The sequence below is a fragment of the Ambystoma mexicanum genome, chromosome 9, assembly GCF_040938575.1.
Source record: "Ambystoma mexicanum isolate Mex_15411 chromosome 9, UKY_AmexF1_1, whole genome shotgun sequence".
In the NCBI taxonomy this organism is placed as follows: Eukaryota; Metazoa; Chordata; class Amphibia; order Caudata; family Ambystomatidae; genus Ambystoma; species Ambystoma mexicanum.
Window position 1 is genome coordinate 102,894,262 of NC_090931.1, and position 12,216 is coordinate 102,906,477.

The window sequence follows — 12,216 nt, forward strand, 5'->3', positions numbered from 1 at the left end:
GCAGGTGTCACTGCTATTCTCTTAGCTGGACCTCTTGCATTGGTGAGTACAGTGCATGTGTCCTTGTTCGGCCCTGGCTGTGTATGCAATAGGAAGCCACCACTGCTATCACTTAGCTGCACCTCTTGCATTGGTGAGTACACTGCATGTGTCCTTGTTCAGCCCTTTCTGTGTATGCAATAGGAAGCCGTCACTGCTATTCACTTAGCTGCACCTCTTGCATTGGTGAGTACATTGCATGTGTCCTTGCTCGGCCCTGGCTGTGTATGCACTAGTAAGCCATCACTGCTATTCACTTAGCTGCACCTCTTGCATTGGTGAGTGCAGTGCAATTGTCCTTGTTCGGCCCTGGCTTTGTATGCAATAGGCAGCCGTCACTGCTATTCACTTAGCTGCACCTCTTGCATTGGTGAGTGCAGTGCATGTGTCCTTGTTCGGCCCTGGCTGTGTATGCAATAGGAAGCCGTCACTGCTATTCACTTAGCTGCACCTCTTGCATTGGTGAGTGCAGTGCATGGGTCCTTGTTCGGCCCTGGCTGTGTATGCACTAGGCAGCCATCACTGCTATCCACTTAGCTGCACCTCTTGCATTGGTGAGTGCAGTGCATGTGTCCTTGTTCGGCCCTGGCTATGTATCAAATAGGCAGCCGCCACTGCTATCCACTTAGCTGCACCTCTTGCATTGGTGAGCGCAGTGCATGTGTCCTTGTTCGGCCCTGGCTGTGTATGCAATAGGAAGCCATCACTGCTTTTCACTTAGCTGCACCTCTTGCATTGGTGAGTGCAGTGCATGTGTCCTTGTTCGGCCCTGGCTGTGTATGAAATAGGCAGCCGCCACTGCTTTTCACTTCGCTGCACCTCTTGCATTGGTGAGTGCAGTGCATGTGTCCTTGTCCGGCCCTGGCTGTGTATGTACTAGGCCACTGCCACTGCTATTCACTTAGCTGCACCTCTTGCATTGGTGAGTGCAGTGCAATTGTCCTTGTTCGGCCCTGGCTTTGTATGCAATAGGCAGCTGTCACTGCTATTCACTTAGCTGCACCTCATGCATTGGTGAGTGCAGTGCATGTGTCCTTGTTCGGCCCTGGCTGTGTATGAAATAGGCAGCTGCCACTGCTATTCACTTCGCTGCACCTCTTGCATTGGTGAGTGCAGTGCATGTGTCCTTGTTCGGCCCTGGCTGTGTATGCAATAGGAAGCCGTCACTGCTATTCACTTAGCTGCACCTCTTGAATTGGTGAGTGCCGTGCATGGGTCCTTGTCCGGCCCTGGCTGTGTGTGCACTAGGCAGCCGTCACTGCAATTCACTTAGCTGCACCTCTTGCATTGGTGAGTACAGTGCATGTGTACTTGTTCGGCCCTGGCTGTGTATGCACTAGGCAGCCGTCACTGCTATTCACTTAGCTGCACCTCTTGCATCGGTGAGTACAGTGCATGTTTCCTTGTTCGGACCTGGCTGTGTATGCACTAGGCAGCCGTCACTGCTATTCACTTAGCTGCACCTCTTGCATCGGTGAGTTCAGTGCATGTGTCCTTGATCGGCCCTGGCTGTGAATGCACTACACAGCCGCCACTGCTATTCACTTAGCTGCACCTCTTGCATCGGTGAGTACAGTGCATGTGTCCTTGTTCGGCCCTGGCTGTGTATGCAGCAGCCGTCACTGCTATTCACTTAGCTGCACCTCTTGCATCGGCGAGTACAGTGCATGTGTCCTTGTTCGGCCCTGGCTGTGTATGCACTAGGCAGCCGTCACTGCTATTCACTTAGCTGCACCTCTTGCATCGGCGAGTACAGTGCATGTGTCCTTGTTCGGCCCTGGCTGTGAATGCACTAGGCAGCCGCCACTGCTATTCACTTAGCTGCACCTCAAGCATTGGCGAGTGCAGTGCATGTGTCCTTGTTCGGTCCTGGCTGTGTATGCACTAAGCAGGTGTCACTGCTATTCACTTAGCTGCACCTCATGCATTGGTGAGTGCAGTGCATGTGTCCTTGTTCGGCCCTTTCTGTGTATGCAATAGGAAGCCGTCACTGCTATTCACTTAGCTGCACCTCTTGCATTGGTGAGTACATTGCCTGTGTCCTTGCTCGGCCCTGGCTGTGTATGCACTAGTAAGCCGTCACTGCTATTCACTTAGCTGCACCTCTTGCATTGGTGAGTGCAGTGCAATTGTCCTTGTTCGGCCCTGGCTGTGTATGCACTAAGCAGGTGTCACTGCTATTCACTTAGCTGGACCTCTTGCATTGGTGAGTACAGTGCATGTGTCCTTGTTCGGCCCTGGCTGTGTATGCAATAGGAAGCCGTCACTGCTATTCACTTAGCTGCACCTCTTGCATTGGTGAGTACATTGCATGTGTCCTTGCTCGGCCCTGGCTGTGTATGCACTAGTAAGCCGTCACTGCTATTCACTTAGCTGCACCTCTTGCATTGGTGAGTGCAGTGCAATTGTCCTTGTTCGGCCCTGGCTTTGTATGCAATAGGCAGCCGTCACTGCTATTCACTTAGCTGCACCTCTTGCATTGGTGAGTGCAGTGCATGTGTCCTTGTTCGGCCCTGGCTGTGTATGCAATAGGAAGCCGTCACTGCTATACACTTAGCTGCACCTCTTGCATTGGTGAGTGCAGTGCATGGGTCCTTGTTCGGCCCTGGCTGTGTATGCACTAGGCAGCCGTCACTGCTATCCACTTAGCTGCACCTCTTGCATTGGTGAGTGCAGTGCATGTGTCCTTGTTCGGCCCTGGCTATGTATGAAATAGGCAGCCGCCACTGCTATCCACTTAGCTGCACCTCTTGCATTGGTGAGTGCAGTGCATGTGTCCTTGTTCGGCCCTGGCTGTGTATGCAATAGGAAGCCGTCACTGCTATTCACTTAGCTGCACCTCTTGCATTGGTGAGTGCAGTGCATGTGTCCTTGTTCGGCCCTGGCTGTGTATGAAATAGGCAGCCGCCACTGCTTTTCACTTCGCTGCACCTCTTGCATTGGTGAGTGCAGTGCATGTGTCCTTGTCCGGCCCTGGCTGTGTATGTACTAGGCCACCGCCACTGCTATTCGCTTAGCTGCACCTCTTGCATTGGTGAGTACAGTGCATGTGTCCTTGTTCAGCCCTGGCTGTGTATGCACTAGGCAGCTGTCACTGCTATTCACTTAGCTGCACCCTTTGCATCGGTGAGTACAGTGCATTTGTTGCACTGATGTTGCTGCATCGTGTCTCTGCATGGCAGATGCATGCACGGCTGCTCAGCATTCTAGAACTCTTTTTGCAAGGTAACCTTGCACTGCTGTAGCCCATACTGTTTCAAAACCGAACAGTGATGTTGAAAGGGTTTGAATGATTCATAACCACTGGCATTGCTCTAGGCAACATCCAAACCATCATTGTTCAGCCTGCAATGCCATTACATAAGAGAAAGACCATACATAGAAATCAGGATCGTTCCCATCCTACATGGGGAAGTGCAGCATAAACTGCTAGGCCACATCCCTTGTGCAGGAGTTGGCAAGCAACCCTAGGCATGCTGCAGCCTCATTGGACATCATCTGTGAAGTGTAGCTTGGGTCTTTGGGAGTGACCATCTCAAAAACCAAGCTTGGGTATATCTGTCCCAGAAACAGTGACGTTTGCAAAACTGAAAAGTGATGGCTCGAAGGTTTCAACTGTGTGTCTAAGGGAAGCTTTCACTGTCAAATCCCATTCAGTATGTGTTGTGGGTGTAAAAGAAGCGTGCACTGCGTTTGCCCCTGACGTCCGACAGAGGCGTGCACTTCTGGTGACTCTGCCTTTCCTGGTCAATGTAAAAACGAAGCTTGCACTGACAACCAAAAATTGGAGATTGCCTGGACACAGAAAATGAAAGATGATGGCTCTCATTAAGAGTTTGGTGGTAGTTCATCAGTTTTCTCAGTCGAACTACTGCCAAAAACGATTACCGTTACCGTCACTTGGTCCTGTGGGTTTACCATGGGATTACAAATGGTAGCATGAGGCGTCAACACCCATTCTCAGAGACCATAGGACTCCATGTTTCTTTTTTTTCTGAACTACCACCATGGTAATTCCATTGAAAATTGGCGGTAGGGTGGGGAGGTGAATCCTCCACCCCACTGCCCATCTCGTAGTTCGGCGGTGTGGGAATCCGGCGGGAATACAGAGGTAACGGAATTACTGCTGCATTCCCTCCAATTGTTCCTGCACCGCCAACCTCGTAACGAGGCCGGATGTTTCTTGTGTGTGGACGGCTCTGGGTGTCCCTATGCTGTGCATTGGAATGAACACATAATCATCCCGAATGACAATTGAGCAGTTGATCTGTATTAAGTGTGTCATTGTGCATTACACAACTCAACAACATCTAAAATAATCCACATTTGGTGGGCATGGCTTTAAGGGAGAATACAAGATGGTGAGATAGTGCCCAGGTATACACGCCGCTTAGCCTACACTAGGTTGTGGAAAAGGCGTTGCACCTTTGTATGTTTTGGGGAATGTAAAGATAGCACTGAAACAATGTTCCAAACCCTGCGCACGCATTTAAGCACATTGGAGGAAACAGGGTTATGTTGTTTCCAAAGTTTCACTGAAGATTTAAATCCACTGCGGAGTACTCAGCGACCAACACAATTTTAAAGAGGTTTTAACTTCCAAAGGGCCCAACCCACAAACACATACAACAGGAATAATGAAGGGTTAGTAAGATCCCACTGCTGCAGCAGGAAACCCAACAGACAAGCCACCAAAGGTGCCCAACTCCCTCGTCAACCCCTGAATGCCCCACCTGGGAAAAGGCATACACTGTGTGGACAGAGAATCAAACCTTTCTGTGGCTTCATATCTCACAGGGTACCCCCTCCTAACATACCGGCACCAGCGCAGTACACTGCCGGAGGATGGTACCCAAGTCTAGGAGATTGGCAAGCACTTTCCTTGAAGGAACTAGGAGAGAGAGGGCACACTCTTTGTGGTTTGAGGTCTCTACACCTCAAATGCACCTTGAAACACTTGTGTATAGGCGCGTTATAAATGGCATATCATATCATATCATACAGGACCATCGGGGAAATAAAGTAGGATTAAGAAAAGAGAAAATAACAAGCGATACAAAATGGTTAAGTGAGGTCTATATTGGTCCGGGACAAACAAGAGGAACAGAGTTGGAGAGGGCAGGGGTAGTGGAAGAGTCAGACCAGACGGATGAGAAGAAATGTCATTGAAGATGAGATGGGGTGTTGGCAGCCGTGCACACACAGAAGGCAGAGCAAAGGGGACTTTTAAAGGGGTTGGGATCATGTTGTGTATGTTGAGTTCACTATCTAAACAGTGTGGTTAGGCGAGGGCTTCAGGGAAGTTCAGGTGGGCCACGGTGATGTTCCTAACTCTAATTGCTTTCTGCTGCTTATTTTCTAGCAAAACAAGTTCCCATTCATCTTATTTTCATATTTTTTAAGCATTGTTCTCGGTATCCTGTCCTCCATTTTGTGAGCTGCTAACCAGCCATTAAAGAGGAAGTGACATCAGAGGAAAAGAGGAAGGGCAGTCGGTAGATCCACTATTGCAGCAAAGAGGCAAAGTAAAAGGTTCCATTTTCTTTTAAATTTCACCACGTGTTCTTACCTAGCACCGCCCTTGCACAATCAGTTCCCGTAGCCTGGTCATTTATTAGCAAATTCCCATGATATCTGGCTATTGACTATGCTGGCGAGGGATGACAGGATTTGTAGTTGGAAACATCTGGAGAGCCATGGGTTGCAGGTCCATGCTCTCTTCTGATGTCAATGCACAGGGGAGCCAATTACACGTATGATGAAAGGCACCCTTGTTGAATTTACATGCCATTGCTTGATTTCTTAATTTGAATATTATGTAAAGGCGATTTTATCTGCTAAAATAGACTGCACTGTTCTACAGAGAATTGAATGTAAAATAATTCAAAGGTAAGAAAAAACAAAAAGGAATCCCTTGAGAACCCTGTGAACGCTGTCCAGTAGAGGCAAGCATCGCTCCCTCCCTGATGATAAGCTCATATGACTTTAACTATTAGGATGTGCTTCAGTTGTTCTCATCTCTCATAAATCAGATAGTAGCGCAGGTGTGGCGGCAATCCAACAAGAAAACGAGTGCCTGGATCCGCTGACCGAGCCCCCGCCGGAGAGGACATTCCTCAGGTAGGCGATTAAGGGGCTCAATTTTCCACCAAAATGATCACTAAGCCGCAGTGACATATCCATTCGTGAAGACATCTGAAGCGACTAATGCCCTCGTCGCCATATCTCCAAGTTAATGCAGCTTGTCATTGGCCAACGTTTTTCTTAATCCTCAACATTTCATGCACAAATTGACAGTGCAACTGCCCTCGAGGCGCAAAATGAGGGCTGGACGGAGCGCCCTTATGAGAGAGGCGTATCGAGATCCACTCTGTAGCTCGGCAAAGCACCCGGAGGGTCCTTCCTAAATCCCAGTCACATTACATGACACATCCATGCAGGGCTGTGACATCCATTTCACAGGCTGTCTCTGCCTCACCGCTCTCCCTTTGGACCAAAGCGAGATGAGTTGTGATAGGCTCTGGCAGGGAAGGCCTGTCCTTTCTGCTATGAAATTAGAACAATAATACAATGTAAGTGTTAGGATCTGACGTCATCTATACAGCAGGCCCCATTGGAGCTGAAGATGGACGAATACCAAGTGATGCTGACAAAGTGTGTTTTCTCTTAGGCTTTTTAAGAGGACTGCATGGGCCGAATAACATCAAATATTTGCTTTGGGTTTGTTCTATATTAGAGAAGTTGAACATTTTGCCATGAAACACATAACATGTCAGGTTGATTGTTCTTACTTTTCATAGATGTGTTTTTATTTAGGGTATGTGTTCTGTGTTGATCTGTTTATTGTTGGGTGAGTGCATTGATAACTTTGGGTGGTAGCGCCCCAGACCCAACATAACATATCACATGTTCCGCTCTAGACACACAGAATCCTTCAATTACCTCACTACCAATCTGTACTGTTGTATTACTACCAATTATCTCATTGGTTGTATTGTTGTGTTTTAATCTGTGTTGTTATTAATGCAATGTGTGCTTCTTTTGAGCACTCTATGCTGTCATGAAAAGCTTATAGAACCCAAAGTGTAAATTCAATCACTCGATGAATCACTACCGGTGGCAGAGGAGCTACTGTGTCTGCACTGCGGGTCCAGCCCCGAGCCACCCAGCTTCCTCTTCATTTAAATCTGTGTTTTATTTCCTCCTTTCACTCTCAGAGAATTGATCAAAAAAAGAAGAAAGGGAGCCAAAAGGAAGGAACAAATAAATAAAAGGAGAGGAAGGTAGACAGACACCAAGAAAGGTGCGAGCAAAGGGGGAGAAAAAAACAATGCCTCATTACAAGTTAGTCGGTCCGGATTTAACGGTGCCGGTAAAACCGTACCCGCAGCATTTCCAGATCGGCTAACTACAAGTTCTGCGGCCGGTGGTGTTACACCCACCGACCGCAGACGATGTTTGCACGGCCCCCATTCCCGTGGAGTCCTATGGCACTGCACGGGAATGGGGTGTAGAGGAGGTCCCAAGCACGACCCCCACTCCAACTGTTCATTTTGAAGTACCAGGAACTTTCACACCGAAATATGTGACGTATGATAAGCAAATAAACCAGCAGAGAGTCGCAGTGGGGCTCTGTTCAGTACCTATCAAAAGAACAGCACCTGTTGGATACCGACGCCTAAGAAAACCTGGCAAGTAAGGTATCCATTGATAAAGCCATATCGACAAATGAAACAAAATAAAGAATGTCAGAGCACAGTCACTGAAGAAGCTAAAAAGATACTGAAAGAAGACGAATGGTAATGTCACAAGAGCCCTGAATGACTCACATATATAAGATATGACGACTTGCGAATGACGAAAAGAGATGAAACACCATGGATAAGGGACATCATGAACCTAAAGTGAATTAACGATGTCAAAATGTTAGAAGCTTATGCCATGAGCACGATGAAGCTATTCAGTTAGTTTACAGGTGTACACATGCATAGAACCGCAAGAAGCAAAGAACCGTGAGGCTTGCTATGCTTAGTAAAATAGATTGCGGCAAGCGCCACCTATACATATCTGCCACAAAAAGGAGCACTTTATATAAGTATACTTCCACTATGCACAAGCGCAGAATCAACCACAGGTTACTAAAGGTCTCAGGAGAGGAGCCCCTCAGCAAGCAAATCGAAAACTAAAGACAGAAAGAAACTCAGACGCATGCAAATCGTGCCAAGAAGCCAAGGTCGTATTGGCTGAAACAGACCACCAGTAGATACAATTAATGAACCAAAGAACAGAGTAACCTGTTCAAAAAGGTCAAGATAAGCCACAGAAGGCAGGCGGTGGGCAAAACTAAATCAAATACACAATTGCATGAAGAATAAGACGATTTCACTGTGTCTGAATCATGTGACCAGCCAAGCGAGAAGGGATGAAATGTTCACACCTACGCGTAGCCCTGTGCCATGCAAAGATATCTGAACTTTTCCAGACATAGATGCAGTCTCGAGGCCAACCACAAAGAAATAATTGACACATGGCCACTGAGGTGATGATTAATTGTAGCAATAATTGGAGGAAGACTGGGGGAGCAGACAAGCTCCCTGCACCTGGCTGGCTATTCTGCATGCTGCTAACCTAGTGGAAATGTATGAGTGGGGTTGATGCCAACCCAATCATAATGGACCAAGTAATCGAGGGTCCTATAGTTAGTAGAACCAATGAGACGTCGTACTTTTAGTGATGTCTACAGCAGCCATTTTGAAGGTAGGGCTTAGATGCCCCTCCCCCTGACAGTGTTTGTCCAATCCCCTTACTCAGTTGCTATATATAGATATAATTCCTATATTAAAGTTACCTTCCTATAACCAATAGAACAATGCAACATTTTAAACGTTACACGTCAGTGATGATGAGTTTTTAGTATAAAAGATGTGTTTTTAATGAAGTTCGTTGGAGTTGTTGAAGCGAGAAGGAAGATCAATCTATTGCTGATGTTCATGAAATCCCCACTTTTTGTACTTGTCATTAAACGGACTCCCTTTGCGAAACCATTGAGTTGTCATTATTGATTTATTTGATGCTAGAGTATTAATCTGCATCCCCAACCATCCCATGGGTGCTGCTACTCATCTTAAAGTGCTATTGGGCAACCCCAAGCTTTATGTACCAGCTGGGGTCCTAGTGTACAGGAGAGTAATAGAATGCCGGCTCCGGAATTATGGGACCACCGGGTCTGTAATGCCCCAGTAATTCCGGCAATCCCAGAGCAGGTGATTCATTCCAAAACAGTGTGGTCCAAAATGTTGCTAATCCTGTGCTAAATAGCACTGTTAGCAGTGTGGTCCGTGTGCTCGCGGCCTCGGTGGCTTCATTCTGGCGGTAACCATCTATGTTATTCCGCTGGCTGGCACCTGTGGATCTACGATGGGAAGGAAAGCAGAAGGTATATTGCAGCTACCAACCAAGCAGCTTACTTCAATATAGAGCTAACGCTTCAAAGGATAAACAAAGCGCTACAGGCGGCTCAAAGTCCTCTTCAGGGCACTGCCAACTGACAGAAAGTGACATTCCTGGCAAGGCAGTTTGGGTGAGCTAGAGGTTGTGGCTATAGGATAGGTTTTTGAAGGTTTGCTGCCCGTATTTCCAGGGTGAGTGCAGGCATTGCTGGATTAGGTGTCAGCATGGTTGCCAACAGCAGAGGGCATCCTATCATGCTTAGGACATTCAAAGCTATACCCTGTGTCAGAGGTGGTTGGAGGTAAGAGGTAGTCTAATAAGGTTGGCAAGTAGTCTGGCACCTGACCTGTCTTTTGGATTCTTCTTGCCAATCCCTAAGGTACAGCTGTCTAGCCGAGTGTTGACGTTGAGTCAGACATCTTAAGAACCCGATACACGTTTATGCCAGACTTGAGAATTTAGGACATGGCATTAACGTCAATCAGTAGACAGAAACCAGTGGGGAGATTGTAACACTCAAGTCACATTCGCCTTTGCAATGTCATCCAAAAACCAACTGGGAAGTCTCCACATTGATACCATCCCCCCCGCCCTCCCCGCCTCCCCCCCTTCGATGATGGCTTCTCTGCCTGATGAGTTGCAGCCGCAAGCTCTGCTATGATAAGCGATATCCAACACTGGGAAGCAACCATTATCAGCATCTATATCCAAATGCAACATTTTAGCCAACGACATGCTTGGAATTGTAGTTTAATGTTGTCATTATAAACACTGCACAGGCCGACTAGGCCAGCATGAGATGTTGGCTATATGAGCAAGTATATGTAAAGGTGGGCCACATGACATGGACCACGTTGGAAATTCTCTGCTGGAATTTCAGTGACCAATTAATGGACCTTTTAATATACAAACACGCAAGTGTGCTGGTTAAATGCAGAACCTGGCTGATTGTGAAATGTGAGGTCTTAAGGAGGGAGCAACTTCCATAAGACTCTATGGGCCTCATTATGAGTCACGCAGTAATGCGAGCGATGATGTGATTTACAAGCCTGGTTTTACCTCCTGCAGGATTCCGGCATTCCGTGACACTAAATGCCCAGTGCTCTAAATATTGCATGAGATGTTTTCTTGTCACCGCCTGATGAATACTGAACTCTCTTGTATTGTGGACCTCATTGTTTCCACCCCAAGGGTGATGCTATAATGTATCACTCTTCCCCAACTGGGCTTGATGAAAATTGCACATTGTCCGGACAAGGCTTGGAAGTGGAAGTCGCTGGAGATGTTGGGTGCATGAATGTCAATGGTCCTCATCACGGGTTGAGCGGTAGCTCTTAAATGCGGCAGTAATGGTAATACCGCTATATTTAAGGGCTGGCCTGATCACGAGTTGGGTGCCAAATCGGCTGTGTTACCTGCAGCTTTTTTCTGGAGGTAAAATTCCCATTTACCATCCTGTTTTTGGCACAATTACAGCTGGCTGTTTTAGCGTGGTATTTGCACCGAAAATGCCCCACTGTGTCCAACAAATGGGGATTTACCGTTAACACCCAACCTGTAATCCAGTGTTAATACCGTCAGACAGGCTGGCGCTAACACTATTAGAGTTGGCTGGTATTACAGCAGGGATGCCACCCAACTCGTGATAAGGCCCACAGATAAATAGGAGATCCTGTGGCTGCATACACACCATACCTACACAAAATGGAGGAGTGACATTTATTGTTTCGGTTGTCACAGTGGGGATCTCTGATCTCTGAAATGGCAATACGTACACGCTCACGCCTCGCATTCATGTCATCTTATGACCTTATACTGCCCCCTGTCTTTTCATCCATGCTGTGCTGCTTGAAAACCCCTAATATTGTAACAATGATACTGTTTTGATTTTTGCTGTTACATTGCAGGACCAACAAATGTATGAAACAATACGGGGACATGATACATTATGGTCTTTTCTTAAGATTATCAGTAACCTTAAGACTGGTTTTCAGGGTTTCTGGCACCCTTCTTCTTCCCTCCAGTCTCTTGGGCTTTAGGGTTTTCCGTGCCCGCTGTGTGCCTATTCGAAGCAGGCGCATAGGGTTCCCTACAATTCTGCACATTTAAAAGCACATCTTGTTTGTAAATTTGGGATGCACTTTTAAATGTGCAGAAACACCCCCTGATCTGCGCAAAAGGGTAAAACAGGCCATATGAATGGGCGCATGTTGTTTTTTTGGCACAAGTGAGGAGATGTGCTTGCGCATTTCATTTCTTGCATCAAACAAAGTTTTGAGACCCCTGCCCTGTGTGTTTAAATGGTAGTTTCTGCAAAAACGTACGTTTTTGCCTGTGTTTTTGCAGAAACTGCCGTTTTTGCACTTTATAATGAAAAGCGTCAGTTTCCGCTGCATTTTGCAGGATTGCAAAATCGCTCTAAGCTGGAGGGATAACCCACGGATATATCTTACTAATGTGCTGTCCTATCTGAATAATATTTGCAGACACACAGGCCTCCTTTTCCTCTTGCAGACCACCTGTCATCCTCACTCCCCCGACCCCTCCCTTTCCCCTAACCTTCATCTCTCCCTTCCGGAAGCCTTTGAAGTTACTTGGTGCCTGCTGGTTTGGCCCAGGAATCAGCATGAACCTTCCCTGAAAACATCCCAAACCTCCTTAAAAATGTGTGGCTCTTAAAACAGGTGTGGGCCGATGTGGACAGGAGGCACTACCTGCAGCAACCTG